This window comes from Bubalus kerabau, chromosome 5 (genome assembly GCF_029407905.1).
Source record: "Bubalus kerabau isolate K-KA32 ecotype Philippines breed swamp buffalo chromosome 5, PCC_UOA_SB_1v2, whole genome shotgun sequence".
Taxonomy (NCBI): Eukaryota; Metazoa; Chordata; class Mammalia; order Artiodactyla; family Bovidae; genus Bubalus; species Bubalus kerabau.
In genome coordinates, this window is record NC_073628.1 from 71,236,028 (window position 1) to 71,250,157 (window position 14,130).

The window sequence follows — 14,130 nt, forward strand, 5'->3', positions numbered from 1 at the left end:
GTGAGTGCAGCACTTTCACAGCATCATCTTTCAGGAGGAATAGCTCAACTGGAATTCCATCACCTCCACTAGCTTTGTTCGTAGTGATGCTTTCTAAGGCCCACTTAACTTCACTTCCGGGATATCTTGCTTTAGGTGAGTGATCACACCATCGTAATTATCTGGGTCATGAAGATCTTTTTTGTACAGTTCTTCTGTATATTCTTGCCACCTCTTCTTAATATCTTCTGCTTCTGTTAGGTCCATACCATTTCTGTCCTTTATCGAGCCAATCTTTGCATGAAATGTTCCCTTGGTATCTCTAATTTTCTTGAAGAGATCTCTGCTGCTGCTAAGTCACTTAAGTCGTGTTGGACTTTGTGTGACTCCATAGACGGTAGCCCACCAGGCGCCCCTGTCCCTGGGATTCTCCAGGCAAGAACACTGGAGTGGGTTGCCATTTCCTTCTCCAATGCATGAAAGTGAAAAGTGAAAGTGAAGTCGCTCAGTCGTGTCTGACCCTCAGCGACCCCATGGACTGCAGCCTTCCAGGCTCCTCCATCCATGGGATTCTCCAGGCAAGAGTACTGGAGTGGGGGTGCCATTGCCTTCTCCATGAAGAGATCTCTAGTCTTTCCCATTCTGTTGTTTTCCTCTATATCTTTACATTGATGACTGAGGAAGGCTTTCTTATCTCTTCTTGCTATTCTTTGGAACTCTGCATTCAGATGCTTATATCTTTCCTTTTCTCCTTTGCTTTTCATTTCTCTTCTTTTCACAGCTATTAGTAAGGCCTCCCCAGACAGCCAGTTTGCTTTTTTGCATTTCTTTTCCATGGGGATGGTCTTGATCCCTACAATTATAAAGAAAATGGAATCCCAAAATCTCTAAAGAGCAATATTTTAGATAGCATGTTTCTAATTATTGTTCAACACTCACAACTTGATGTATGGAAAAGAAAAACTTCAGCAGCTATTTCTCCTGCTTTTGGTCCAAAGGTTTTGGATTTCAGGCATATTTTATCTGTGCCTGGTTCTCACCTTAACCCTTTGAATTAATAGTAAAGTGTAGTGTTAGATAAGATCTAATTTTGAGAGATCAACTCTTATCTTAAAAGTTTGTAGCAATAATAAGATTGTTTTTCAGACCCGTGGTTCACGTTTTTGATAGAAAAGACAGAATGGTAAAATCTGATGAGAACTGGACTTCAGGATGGCTTTCTAGGCATCCTTGCGATGAAGTGGTGGATGTCCCAAATAATTTTATGATGTGATTTTCTAGAGTCAAACCAAGGAGACATGGCCAAAGGAAGAGACGGAGAATGAAAAGCATTAAAAACATAAACAAAAATAAAGAAAAATTACTACTTCTTTGCTGTTCTTAGTATCCCCATTGAAAACTTACAAAGAGAGAAAATAGAACAATCTTAAGAGAAAGTAATATATTTCTTTATATCTCTGTTAATAAGAAAGATTTTGTATTGTCCTGAATACCTGAATAGATATAATAAGTGAAGACAATATATGCAACTGGTAGCCAGGGCTAGATGACCATGGAATGCAGAGGATATTCTATTCAGGCACAGCTCTCAACATAATATGATTCTTGTGCAGATTAGAGGGGATTTTAAAAGGCCCAAAGGATACCTTGGATGATATAGATATTCTTGGAGGTTACTGTAATGGTACATCATGAGTTGGAAAGTGATACTGGAGAAGGGTATTCTGTCATTTCATCCCCACAGCAAAAAGGCAAGATGTCAAGGTCTAATATGTAACAACAGGCTCTTAAAAGTTGAATAAGTATGAAAATCAATGTGAGGAGTTGTTATATTATGTAGCTGAAAGGTTGAATTTGAAACTGACTAACTGTACATGATCTCAAAAAAAAAAAAAATAACTGAAGAAACAAGATTTAAGCAGAAATTTTGTTATTCTTAGTAAACAACATACTATCTCAAATATGGCTGCAAATAAATCTCAGTTCCTGATATTCATTCCCATGTGTAGTCCCTTCCTCATTGAGTCTAGGATTTTCCATGTGACTGGTTTTGGCCAGTGGGAGATTAGCAAGCATGATGCATGCAGAGGCTTAAAAAGTGCTTACAAATTGGAGTTTTCCTCATGAAATGTGAGGTCTTCTTTTTAGGGGAACTGCTCCTGAATTGTCCTTTGGGGGAACTCTACCCAAAGTGCCTTAATTGCACTTGGTTGTAATTCAGATTATGATATAATGGTCTTTGGGTCTGTCCAAATATTATAACTGGAGGAAAATCTGATGGTTTTAGGATTGGGAGTAGGTTGGTATGTTTTACATGTAGAAGGAAAATGAATCATTGATGTCCACGGGGAAGATTATGGCAGACAGTTAAAATGCCCTTCCTGCTCCTGAACCGCTAGTCGCAGTATTCATACTATATTTTATTCCCCTTCCACACTGACTCTTGACATTTGACTTTAATGAGCGGAATACAAGAAGAGGCTTGAAAAACTCTTTTGCCTACTCTGAGACATTTGTAAGAATATAAAATATATTTCTAGAGTTATCTAAACCATTGTTACTGTGGGTATATTTAAATATGCATACCTAAAATATATGTAAGTCAAAACACACAAACTGAAAAAGAAAAATGGGAAAATATATAATAGAAAAACTGTAACCAAAATAAAGCTGAGTAACCATAATAGTAGTAAATAACACAAGCAAAAATGTTATTTGAGCAAAGAATATCATTATAAAATGTTAAATTGTTAATGGTCAATCGTTAACATTCTAAATATGTATATTTGTTCGTGTTTACTCACTCAGTCATGTCCGATTCTTTGCAACCCCATGGACTGTAGCCCATCAGTCTCCCTTGTCCATGAAACTCCCAGGCTAGAGTACTGGAATGGGTTGTCATTTCCTTCTCCAAATATGAATAACATATTTCTAAAATATGTAGAGCAATAATACAGCAAATTATGAGAATAAACAGTAATGTAAGGAAAAATTCAATAACATTTCAATATACCAAACATTAACCCCCCCCCCCAAATCAAGTCATAACCAACACAGTAGTTGCAGGGTCAATAACTGCAATAGTTCCCATTGTATATGGAAATTATTTTGATAATTTACTGAATATAAGGTGGTGAAGCATAATAAAAAAAATTTAAAGAATTCAGTGGTAGAATGATGCTAAAGCTGAAACTCCAGTACTTTGACCACCTCATGTGAAGAGCTGACTCATTGGAAAAGACTCTGATGATGGGAGGGATTGGGGGCAGGAGGAAAAGGGGATGACAGAGGATGAGATGGCTGGATGGCATCACTGACTCGATGGACGTGAGTCTGAGTGAACTCTGGGAGTTGGTAATGGACAGGGAGGCCTGGTGTGCTGCGATTCATGGGTTCGCAAAGAGTCGGACATGACTGAGCGACTGATCTGATCTGATCTGATCTGACAATCATGTTAAAAGCCAATCATAGAAGAATAAATAAAAAATGTTCTATGAAATAAAGGAATTAGAAGGGAAAATAAAAATAAATGCAATCAGAAATTAAATAGACCTTTGTGAATGATGAGGAAATGAAAACAAAATCAAGAGAACAAAAAATGAAATGGATTAGAAAACTGGTAGGGTAAAATATATGAAAACATTGGGAAAGCAAAAAAAAAAAAAAAAACACTATTTAAGACAAAATGAGAAGTATTCCTTGACATAGAGAAGAAAAAAAAAAAAAAACTTTACTCTGGCATAAGAATAAAAGATTAAATAAGTAAAGGTACATACACAAGAGACTTTTTTAGTTGGAAACAAGCTGAGGAATTTATGCTATATAATGGCATATTTTGAGTATAAAAAAAAGGTAATAGAAGAAGAAATGCTGAATTGGCTCAAAAGCTCAAATAACATGGATCTGAAAATCTTTTCTGCGGGATATAAGTAAAAGTCGATACAGACTTAATTTAAAAACACTAAAGAGATTTGGTTAATCTGTTATAGACTTAGGAAACAGGAAATTTATTAAACTGGATTTACTAACTATTTTACTATTAGAGATGTTCAGCAGCCTAAGAATGAGAATTTAGATGTGTGAGGATCCACATATGACCACGTGCACACTAGTGTTATTAAGCGATATAGGGAAAGATGCTAGCTAGCACAAAAATAAGCTCTTTGTCTTTCAGTATTTTTACTATGTTGTGTCTGGGCATAGATCTTTCTGCATTTATGATACTCTGAGCTTCTAAGAATATGCAGATAAATATTTTTCAGCAAAACTGGAGTAGTTTTCAGTCACTATTTTTTCAAAAATTTTTTCCACTGTTTCGTCTCTTTTTGGTACTCCCCACTATGCATATTTTGATGCACTTTAAAGCAACTCTCATTTCTCTAAGGCTTTGTTCATTTTTCTTCTGTTTTATTTTCAGATTGCTTTATCTCCATCAATCTAGTAACCTATCTTCAAATCTTCTGCCAGTTCAAATGTACCCTTGGGTCCTACTAAGTTTATTTCACTTATTGTATCAATACATTTCAAACCGAGAATTTCCATTTGTGAAATAAAATTCATATATGATGACAAGACAAGAAAAACTTAAATATAAAAATTGTCTCTGCCCGTTGGCCCCCTCACTCCTTTCTGCTATGTGCTGTGTTATCTACATTATGCATGGAACACCACTCCCTCATTGGTAGAAATGCCTGATCAACCATAAAAATCAATATTCTCAATGTGATCATGTGACTAGAAACTCAAAGAAATAATGTGTATGACTTGAATAATAAAGTTGAATTCCATTAACAAAAAATAAAAGTTAGGGCTTCCCTGGTGGCTCAGTGGTAAAGAATCCACCTGCCAATGCACAGGTTTGATCCCTGGCCTAGGAAGATCCAACATGCCACTAAGCAGCTAAACCCAGGCACCACAACTCCTGAAACCTGAGCGCCCTAGAGCCCACGCTTGGCAACAAGAGAATCCTCCGTGATGAGAAACTGAGCGCAGTGCAACTAGAGAGTAACCCCCTGCTCACCAAAACTATAGAGAAAAGCTTGAGCAGCATCGAAGACTCAGCACACCAAAAATAAAATAAATAAATCTTCCTTAAATGTTTAAAAACTAATAAAAAATAAAGCATATAAAAGAAAAAAGATCATTATTTTCCTAGCACCAACAAGACAGTCCCTTAAAATATAACATTTCTTCTTAATTTTGTAAGGGACCATAAAGGCTGGATTGTGTAAACTGCCAATAATCCTTAATTTAATGGACATTCCTCTGTCTCAAAAGCTCATATAACTGTGCTTTCACCTCTAACAGGAGGTACAGTTCTCAAGGCTTCCTGAGAGACTATTCCCAGATTATAAACTTCAAATTGGCTTGAATAAAATTTTCCATTTCTTTCTTAGATCAACTGATTTTTGTCAACAGATTTTATTCTTTATTATAATATCCCACTCTGTATATTCTCTATTTCAGGAGATTTGGTAGTCTCTATTTTCTTATCTTCATGCCTTCCTTCACTTCTTTAAGCATGGTTTTCTTTAGTTATCTGAACAAATTTATAATGATTGATATGGAGTCTTTGATAGATGTGATACCAGGCTCTCTCTCACAGAGGCAGTTTCTGTTGCCTACTGTTTTTCCTGCATATGGGTCAAACTTTCTTGCCTCATAATTTTTGGTTGAAAATTGGATGTTTAATATAATATATTATAATAACTCCAGATACTAATATTCTCCCCCTCTCTGAAGGTTGTTTTTGTTGTTTACTTGTTTGTGAGTTATCTTAGAAAATCTATTTCCCTTGTAGTGTGAATCTTATATAGTTTGACAGAGGGTGCAGTTTTGAATTTGCACCCAGTCACAGAGGAGGACAAAGACTTTAGCAGGTCTGTCTGTGACTCTCTTCTCTCCTGTTTTCTCTTAAACTCTGCCTTGTTTGGTATTACACCATCTTATTTGCTATCTGGCTTCACTAACTCCTAGTTGATTGCTCCACTGTTTGCAATGAAGCCCTGGGGCATCATTTCCTCATTAGTCTGATCCAATTACTTTTGGGTAGGGGTAGTTTCTGAGGTCATTTCTTTGAGGTCTGTTCTGAACCCAGGAGAACTCTCCTTAGCTGTCTCTATTCCTGATTCTCTCTGGTAAATTAACTGGTCTGTGGTTTACCATGTTGCTCTTAATTAAGAAGAGCAGTTGCTTTCTATAACACCCATAGACTTTAACTTGCCCTTTTTGTTTCAAATAAATTTCGTGTCTTTGGGGACAGCTACAGAAAACTCTTCTACTCCTAGGAGAAGAGTCCTTACTCTAGGTGCTGAGTGTAGTCGTACCTCTGGTTTGTTGATTTCCTCTGAGACAACTAAGGCAAGGGCAACCTAAGACGCAGTGCTTTAATTCTGAGCACCCAGGGCATAAATCCCATCCGATGGGTAGATGCTGGTGCTGGAAATGAGATCCAGTCTCTCAGCCACACTTAGCGAAAAATTAGCCTCTTCTACTTAGAGTTGGAAAGAATGAGAAATGCTGAGGTCCTGTCCCTCCCCGTGAGATAAAATAAATCTCTATGGGCAACTTTCCATCTTTTCGGCCACACCTCATGGAGACCAGATGTTAAGTGCTGTTTGGCTGAAGGAGGTGGGGATGGAGGAAGTAGGTCATGCCTCAAAAGTCACAGAATTTGGCTGTTCTTACAGAACATTGAATAAATGTTTTTTCATTTGTTTTATGCCCTTAGGACAATTTCCAGAGACTTTAAACAGTTATTTTACACAGTCTTCACCAGCTCTGCTTGTTTCACTAGATATTAGGTCTGTGGTATTTGCAAGACTGCCATCTGGGAAGTAGAATTCTTGCTAAATAAACTGGTTATAATTGAAGAGATGGAAAATAAGTTGTTTGAACAAAAAGAAGGACCTCCAAAGTCACTATCTTATAGAAGACTAAAGAAATGAAAGGTTTATCTTCAGTAGCAGCTCGAGTATAACTTTTGTTGTTTCCCAAATAATATATATTTTTGTAGATGAATCAATAGCACTTATTCTTTTATTGTTATTTTTTTAATAAAAGGTATTCTTATTTTATTTTTCATGAAAAATATCTCCAGCTCATTGCATACCAGAGGTGGACTTTTCCTAAAATTATTTACAGTAAAAAATATCCAAACTCCTAGGCATTTGAACTTCACTCTAGTTTCTAGTATTACTAATCTTTTCATCTAGAATAGACAGAGCAATAAGGAATTAGCAGATCAACCACTGTAACACTTATAGCTTATCTATGTCCTCAGCTTAAAGAAAAAAACTTTTTTTTCTATTTCTTCTTCAATTTTTTCCCACTTATTATGTGATCAGTTATTTCTTAGCTTTGATAAACAGTGGAAAGTTCTTTTCTCTTTGCAGACTTCTGATATGCCTCATCCTAGGAAAAAGAAATATAAGAGACACATGCAGTTGCACGTAGGTGCTCCTGGAGTATCCACCTTTCTGCTAAAAGTACAACCCATTTTGGGGATGGGGATGCCTCACTGACTTTTGCTGCTTCTCCTGCCCAGGACTGCAGCCCAGTGGGAGTAGCAGGGTCTGGGAGAGACAGCAGCTGTGATGTAAGGTGGTGCCCTGGCCACTGGAGAGAGATTTCTGGAGTCATCTAGGAGTTTTGCTGAGAACCAAAAGCACTGGGGAAGAAGAGGTGAGAAGAAGCAGAAATGAAGCTCCAGCAAGTAGTCTTATAAGGCTACAGACATGGAACATTGGTTTTGCTTATTTATCTCTATCCAACAGATGGTCCTGTCTTAAGCTGGTGGTCTTTCATGCCACACAGTCATGCATAATTTCACTGTGAATGTTAAATAAATATTTAAGAAATAATAATTGATCACATAATGAAATTTGGAGGTTGACCTGGCCACTTACATCCCATATACAGATATTCATTATGTTTCACAAGATTTGTTAGAAAAAATTTCACAGTGGCAATGTGAAAGAAATCATTTGTAAACCCACAGCACACAGAATCAGGGGGTCACAAAATTACTGTAATACATGGTTCAGCTGTTGTTATTGTTTTTTAAAAGACATAAAGTGTGTCCCAAATTAATTTAAACAGTTTAGATGTTATCAAAAACCATTTTGTGAAGCAATATATTGTAAAAACAAATATTTTTCCCCTAAAGAAAATCTGGAAAATGAAAATTAAATCTTCAAGGCTTCTTTTGAAGATCTTCATTTTTCTTATAAATTTAATATTGAAGAAGGAAATAGATTATTAAAGCAATGGGGCCACTTATTAAAATCATGTCAGACTGACCTCCATCAAAATCCAAGAGTCTTTTTTATGCTGACTGCCTTTTTTTTTATATGATATTATACATGTTTTAATGCCATTCTCCCAAATCATCCCCCCCTCCCAAAAGAGTCCAAAAGACTGTTCTATACATCTGTGTCTCTTTTGCTGTCTTGCATACAGGGTTGTCGTTACCATCTTTCTAAATTTCATATATATGCATTAGTATACTGTATTGGTGTTTTTCTTTCTGGCTTACTTCACTCTGTATAATAGTCACCAGTTTCATCCACCTCATTAGAACTGATGCAAATGTATTCTTTTTAATGGCTGAGTAATACTCCATTGTGTATATGTACCACAGCTTTCTTATCCATTCATCTGTTAATGGACATCTAGGTTGCTCCCATGTCCTGGCTATTATAAACAGTGCTGCGATGAACACTGGGGTATACATGTCTCTTTCAATTCTGGTTTTCTCAGTGTGTATGCCCAGCAGTGGGATTGCTGGGTCAAAAGGCAGTTCTATTTCCAGTTTTTTAAGGACTCTCCACACTGTTCTCCATAGTGGCTGAACTAGTTTGCATTCCCACCAACAGTGTAAGAGGGTTCCCTTTTCTCCACACCCTCTCCAGCATTTATTGCTTGTAGACTTTTGGATCGCAGCCATTCTGACTGGCGTGAAATGGTACCTCATTGTGGTTTTGATTTGCATTTCTCTGATAAGGAGTGATGTTGAGCATCTTTTCATGTTTTTGTTAGCCATCTGTATGTCTTCTTTGGAGAAATGTCTATTTAGTTCTTTGGCCCATTTTTTGATTGGGTCATTTATTTTTCTGGAATGAGCTGCAGAAGTTGCTTGTATATTTTTGAGATTAGTTGTTTGTCAGTTGTTTCATTTGCTATTATTTTCTCCCATTCTGAAGGCTGTTTTTTTCTTTAAAGTCTAAATGAATGTATATAATTATAATTAGAACAGGTTAATGAACAGTTTTTGAATTTGATTAATGTATTAATTTCTAGCATGACTGAACTATCTAATGTCCATTTTTAAAAATAGTGATATTTAATCATTGTATAGTAGAAAACTTGAGTAGTCTCAACAGCTCAGTTCAGTTCAGTCACTCAGCCGTGTCTGACATTTTGCGATCCCATGGGCTGCAGCATGCCAGGCTTCCCTGTCCATCACCAACTCCCAGAGCTTGCTCAAACTCTTGTCCATCGAGTCAGTGATGCCATCCAACCATCTTATTCTCTGTCATCCCCTTCTCCTCTTGCCTTCAATCTTTCCCAACATCAGGCTCTTTTCCAGTGAGTCAGTTCTTCCCATCAGGAAAAGTATTAGAGTTTCAGCTTCAGCATCAGTCCTTCCAGTGAATATTCAGGACTGATTTCCTTTAGAATTGACTGGTTTGAACTCCTTGCAAGTCTCAACAATTACTTAACATATAATTGTGTATCATTTTACTATTCATACTTGTCAATTATTTATTAGTACCAACTGAACTGAATTATTTGTCCACTGCAACCTGTGAAAAAATCCATTATATACTACATTATGCCTTAGAAATCCTGTTTGATTTTAATGGTGAAATGATGTTTATATTTGCAGATACCTGGAAGGAATGATGCTAAAGCTGAAACTCCAGTACTTTGGCCACCTCATGCGAAGAGTTGACTCATTGGAAAAGACTCTGATGCTGGGAGGGATTGAGGGCAGGAGGAGAAGGGGACGACAGAGGATGAGATGGCTGGATGGCATCACTGACTCGATGGACGTGAGTCTGAGTGAATTCCAGGAGTTGGTGAGGCCTGGCGTGCTGCGATTCATGGGGTCGCAAAGAGTCAGACAGGACTGAGTGACTGATCTGATCTGATCTGATTCCACAGCTGAAGCATGAACACTTTCAGTGGTTTTTACATAGTGTTTGCTCAAGAACCAGCTTTTATATATGTGCTTTTTTGCTTGTGCTCTGGAACTTACTACAAAATAATTCCAATTATATTGAGTCTTTTGTTCTTAAATCATCCCCATGATCACTGTTATGCATCAATGTGTTGTGATATATTGACTCAGCCTGTCTACTGAAATGTGATTGAATTTATTCAGCTGGCTATCAGAATGCCTGTAACAGTGTATTTACAGTTCATTTATTTTTGTGCTATCACTGTTTTGTGATTGGCAGGTCCATGGTCACATATACAAAAGCAAATCAGAATTTTCCCAAGTATTCTGCCCAAAGCAAATAGTAGTTAGAAAATGCCTGGTGTTTGACCTACAATTTTCCTGTAGGTTTTGGTGATATTCATCATTCGATCTAAATTTGATTTAAAGACATACACAGAGAAAGCATAATTCTGTTCTTACTGTATATAAATGTATCTTGGATAGTGGAAATGAAAACAGATAAAGCAAAAATGAAACAAAAAACACAGAGTTGTCAGATTTGACAAAACTCCAAAGCCCCATTAAAGGAAAGAAAAGAATTTGAACTTTCAGCTTTTAACATGAATCGTCTTACGTTCAACACATGTTCAAACAAATATATTATTAGTACACTGAGAAAAATAGTAAAATAACTCTATTTAGGTTTATTATTGATATTATCAATATTACTTTTGGGAACTGATAGTTGGATTAAAAAATAAGAAACAAAGTAGTTTAAAGTAGTAACATATATTTTTATGCTTGTAACAGTGATTAAAATGCAGATTAATAGTTAGAAGCCTTTGAACAAGTTTGATCTCAGTTTCCTTAATTAATAAAATATAGACAATAATGCCTATACTGACACATTTTTGGTGAGGGTTCATATTAAATAATGCTATAAATACAGTCTCCAGTAAGAAATTTTGATACTTTAATGTCTTTTAATCATTACTGCAAAAATAATTTAGTAGCCATATATCGCGTAATATATTATGCCTGAAACTACTCAGTTTCTGTAGATACTTAGAAAAAGCTAATTGTGGTTATATCTTCCAGCAACTACATGTTTTAAAAGTGGGAAGTTAACAAGCAAGTTTTGTTACCCAAATTTATTCATTTATAAAATGATATTTTAGCATTAGAAGGGAATCTACTGAAATTCATCTATCTATCTTACCATTAGGCCAACATGACCAAAGGAAGTAAAGGGGACTTGCTTTGGTCATAACAGGGAAGAAATAGGATTATGATCAAGATCTCCAAATTTTTTAGTTACATTCTCTTCCATATTGTGTCACTGCATACAAATGCAAATTATTTTATAGTCAAATTAGTTGAAGTACTGGTAGTTACATTTCCTTGCTTTATGTTGACAAATTATTCCTCTAGGGAATTTTTGTCCTGACTATGATTTATGCATTCTTTGGCACTGCCTTTCTTTGGGATTGGAATGAAAACTGACTTTTTCCAGTCCTGTGGCCACTGCTGAGTTTTCCAAATTTGCTGGCATATTGAGTGCAGCACTTTCACAGCATCATCTTTCAGGATTTGAAATAGCTAAACTGGAATTCCATTACCTCCACTAGCTTTGTTCGCAGTGATGCTTTCTAAGGCCCACTTAACTTCATATTCCAGGATGTCTGGCCCTAGGTCAGTGATCACACCATCGTGATTATCTGGGTCATGAAGATCTTTTTTGTACAGTTCTTCTGTGTATTCTTGCCACCTCTTCTTAATATCTTCTGCTTCTGTTAGGTCCATACCATTTCTGTCCTTTATCGAGCCAATCTTTGCATGAAATGTCCCCTTGGTATCTCTAATTTTCTTGAAGAGATCTCTAGTCTTTCCCATTCTGTTGTTTTCCTCTATTTCTTTGCATTGATCCCTGAGGAAGGCTTTCTTATCTCTTCTTGCTATTCTTTGGAACTCTGCATTCAGATGCTTATATCTTTCCTTTTCTGCTTTGCTTTTCACTTCCCTTCTTTTCACAGCTATTTGTAAGGCCTCCCCAGACAGCCATTTTGCTCTTTTGCATTTCTTTTCCATGGGGATGGTCTTGATCCCTGTCTCCTGTACAATGTCACGAACCTCATTCCATAGTTCATCAGGCACTATATCAGATCTAGGCCCTTAAATCTATTTCTCAGTTCCACTGTATAATCATAAGGGATTTGATTTAGGTCATACCTGAATGGTCTAGCAGTTTTCCCTACTTTCTTCAATTGAAGTCTGAATTTGGTAATAAGGAGTTCATGATCTGAGCCACAGTCAGCTCCCGGTCTTGTTTTTGTTGACTGTATAGAGCTTCTCCATCTTTGGCTGCAAAGAATATAATCAATCTGATTTCAGTGTTGACCATCTGGTGATGTCCATGTGTAGAGCCTTCTCTTGTGTTGTTGGAAGTGGGTGTTTGCTATGACTAGTGTGTTCTCTTGGCAAAACCCTATTAGTCTTTGCCCTGCTTCATTCCATATTCCAAGGCCAAATTTGCCTGTTACTCCAGGTGTTTCTTGACTTCCTACTTTTGCATCCCAGTCCCCTATAATGAAAAGGACATCTTTTTGGGGTGTTAGTTCTAAAAGGTCTTGTAGGTCTTCATAGAACCGTTCAACTTCAGCTTCTTCAGTGTTACTGGTTGGGGCATAGACTTGGATTACTCTCATATTGAATGGTTTGCCATGGAAACGAACAGAGATCATTCTGTTGTTTTTGAGATTGCATCCAAGTACTGCATTTCGGGCTCTTTTGTTGACCATGATGGCTATTCCATTTCTTCTGAGGGATTCCTGCCCGCAATAGTAGATATAATGATCATCTGAGTTAAATTCACCCATTCCAGTCCATTTCAGTTTTCTGATTCCTAGAATGTCGACATTCACTCTTGCCATGTCTTGTTTGACCACTTCCAATTTGCCTTGATCCATGGACCTGACATTCCAGGTTCCTATGCGATATTGCTCTTTACAGCATCGGACCTTGCACTACCACCAGTCACATCCACAGTTGGGTATCATTTTTGCTTTGGCTCCATCCCTTCATTCTTCTGGAGTTATTTCTCCACTGATCTCCAGTAGCATATTGGGCCCCTACTGATCTGGGGAGTTCCTCTTTCAGTATCCTATCATTTTGCCTTTTCATACTGTTCATGTGGTTCTCAAGGCAAGAATACTGAAGTGGTTTGCCATTCCCTTCTCCAGTGGACCACATTCTGTCAGATTTCTCCACCATGACCCACCCGTCTTGGGTTGCCCCATAGGCATGGCTTAGTATCATTGAGTTAGACAAAGCTGTGGTCCTAGTGTGATTAGACTGACTAGTTTTCTGTGAATATGGTTTCAGTGTGTCTGCCCTCTGATGTCCTCTTGTAACACCAACTGTCTTACTTGGGTTTCTCTTACCTTGGGCGTGGGGTATCTATTCATGGCTGCTCCAGGAAAGCGCAGCCGCTGCTCCTTACCTTGGACAAGGGGTATCTCCTCACCGCTGCCCTTCCTGACTTTCAACTTGGGATAGCTCCTCTAGGCCCTCCTGAGCCCGCGCAGCCACCGCTCCTTGGACATGGAGTTGGTCCTCCCGGCCGCCACCCCTGGCCTCGGGCGTGGGGGCATGGGGTAGCTCCTGCCTGCTGCTGCCCCTGACCTCGTTCGCAAGGTATCTCCTCTTGGCCGCCACCCCTGACCTCGGACTTGAGTAGCTCTTCTCCGACATTCCTGCCGTCACAGCCTGGCACTCTCGGCTGCTGCCCCTGACGTCGGGCATTGGGTAACTCCTCTTGGCCACCGCCCTTCGGGCATGGGGTCCTCCCGGCTTCTGCCCCTGACCTCGGACATGGGGTAGCTCCTCTCAGCCGCGCTTACTAGTAAAGTAAAGTAATGCTAGTAAAGTAATGCTCAAAATTCTCCAAGCCAGGCTTCAGTAATACATGAACCATGAACTTCCTGATG